Source organism: Octopus bimaculoides, chromosome 12 (assembly GCF_001194135.2).
Source record: "Octopus bimaculoides isolate UCB-OBI-ISO-001 chromosome 12, ASM119413v2, whole genome shotgun sequence".
NCBI classification, from domain to species: Eukaryota; Metazoa; Mollusca; class Cephalopoda; order Octopoda; family Octopodidae; genus Octopus; species Octopus bimaculoides.
In genome coordinates, this window is record NC_068992.1 from 7,635,440 (window position 1) to 7,637,751 (window position 2,312).

At 40.6% G+C, this 2,312-nt stretch overlaps 1 protein-coding gene across 1 annotated transcript in view; it reads right to left on the reverse strand.

Moving 5' to 3' along the window:
- LOC106870421 (calcium/calmodulin-dependent protein kinase type IV) overlaps positions 1-2,312 on the reverse strand; it is a 28,112-nt gene that overhangs the window by 19,383 nt on the left and 6,417 nt on the right. The gene's annotated exons all lie outside the window — the stretch shown is intronic.

Sequence of the window (2,312 nt, forward strand, 5' to 3'; positions counted from 1 at the left end):
AACAGGAAGTAAGAGTGAGAGGAAGTTGTGGTGAAAGAGTACAGCAGGGTTCGCCACCATCCCCTGCCGGAGCCTCGTGGAACTTTAGGTGTTTTCGCTCAATAAACACTCACAACGCCCGGTTTGGGAATCGAAACCGCGAATCCGCTGCCCTAACCACTGGGCCATTGCGCCTCCACTACACTCACACTACTATTAGAACAATTTACCCAAGTTTACAATTCTTTCACTTCACTGGGTGATTCTTCATGTCAGTCGTCAGGCCACAAAAAGCAATATGGACACGAGTATGATTTTATTAAACCAGCACGTGATCTGGCTGAGAAATCACAACGTGGACATTGGTGGTTTGCAGGAAGACTTGTTCTGTTAGTTTATTTTCCGATTTTCCCATAACCGACCTTGATTTCCTTTGAGTTTCAAAATTTTGAAGCTGGAAAAAGTACTCTTTCCGCCAATCTGCACAGTTTCTCGCAAAATTCTCAAAGTTTCTTTTAGTAATATTCAAACGTTTCAAATTATCTTTGAATTCGTCCTTATACCGTAGAAGCGGCCGGCCTACATTGCGCCGAGAATTTACAAGCTGATCATAAAAAGATTCGTTTTAGTATTCGATCATTATTCATGAGGAGGATGTGTCCACACCACCGCATCTGAGACTTGATCAAGAAAACCGCTATACAAGGTATTCTACACATTTCTAGGATAGTGCTATCTTTAATTCCATCATACCATTTAACTTCGCATATTTGCCTAAGACATCTCATATGAAAGCTGTTCTGTTGACTAATGTGCTTACGATAAGGGTTCTAGGACAACTGAATTCTATTTTTGTTTGAACTGAGACATTATGGGCATTACCAAAGTCGATCAAAAAGATTCTCGGAGCTGTACTGGCCTTTCCAATACGAGTTTGACCCTCCCTATCGAGTTTAAAATCAAATATGTGAAAGCATCAACTGTTTCCAAAGCTTTGTTTTCTACAAATACGCTGGGCAAGATTTCTAGATTATTACCAGGGTGTGGTTGATACAACAGTTTTTGATGCTAATAGTTAAGCCAAAAGATCAGGCTACCGCTGAAAATCTGTTAATGATGTACTGGATGTTCTCGAGTATATAAGCAACTAGGGCGCACTCATCTACAAACATAGTTTGAGATGCAACTTTAGTCCTTACTTTGAAACGTTGTTGATTGAAGATGCCACCCGTTCTCCTGTCTTCAAGAAACACACCCTTTTCTACATCAGAGAAGATACACTCCAGCATTACTACAAAAATTGTGCAAATAATACTGGTGCCAAAACACAGCCTTGTTTTATACTATTTTTAATATCAAAAGGCTGAGATTAACTGCCATTTGAGGGAACAGATGTCTCCATATCTTTATGCAAGGACGCAATGACATTTAGAATTTAGATGCATTAAGAATTTCAATTTTAGTGTTTATCCATAATGTTATTGCTTTTAAACCTGTTAATTAAGTTTACCTGCCGATAAAAGTCAAATTTACTCAGCAAGATCAAGCGTAGGAGTAGCTGTGTAGTAAGTAGCTTGCTTACCAACCACATGGTTCCGAGTTCAGTTCCACTGCGTGGCACCTTGGGCAAGTGTCTTCTACTATAGCCTCTGGCCGACCAAAGCCTTGTGAGTGGATCTGGTAGACAGAAACTGAAAGAAGCCCGTCGTATGTATGTGTTTGTTCCCCAACATCACTTGACAACCGATGCTGGTGTGTTTACGTCCCCGTAACTTAGCGGTTCGGCAAAATAGACCGATAGAATAAGTACTAGGCTTACAAAGAATAAGTCCCGGAGTCGATTTGCTCGACTAAAGGCGGTGCTCCAGCATGGCCGCAGTCAAATGACTGAAACAAGTAAGAGTAAGAATAACATTACATAACTATAAAGCAGTGGTATATAAAGCACCCACTGACAAAATTTCAAATCTGTATGTAAAAATTTACAAAGTTAGAAGCAAATATTGTAGTCATCCCTCTTGAACCTGAATGATTCAGAATAACGTGAACAAATAAGCATTTAATATGAACACTAAGGCAGCCAGCTGGCCGAGTGGTTAGCACGCCGGGCGAAATGCTTAACGGTATTTCATCTGTATTTACGTTCTGAGTTCAAATTCCGCCGAGGTCGACTCTGCCTTTCATCCTTTTGGGGTCGATAAATTAAGTACCAGTTGCGTACTTGGGTCGATCTAATCGACTGGCCCCCTCCCCAAAATTTCGGGCCTTGTGCCTAGAGGAGAAAAGACTATGAACCCTAAAGATGTTTTTAGGTGTTTTTTTTTTTTGTTACA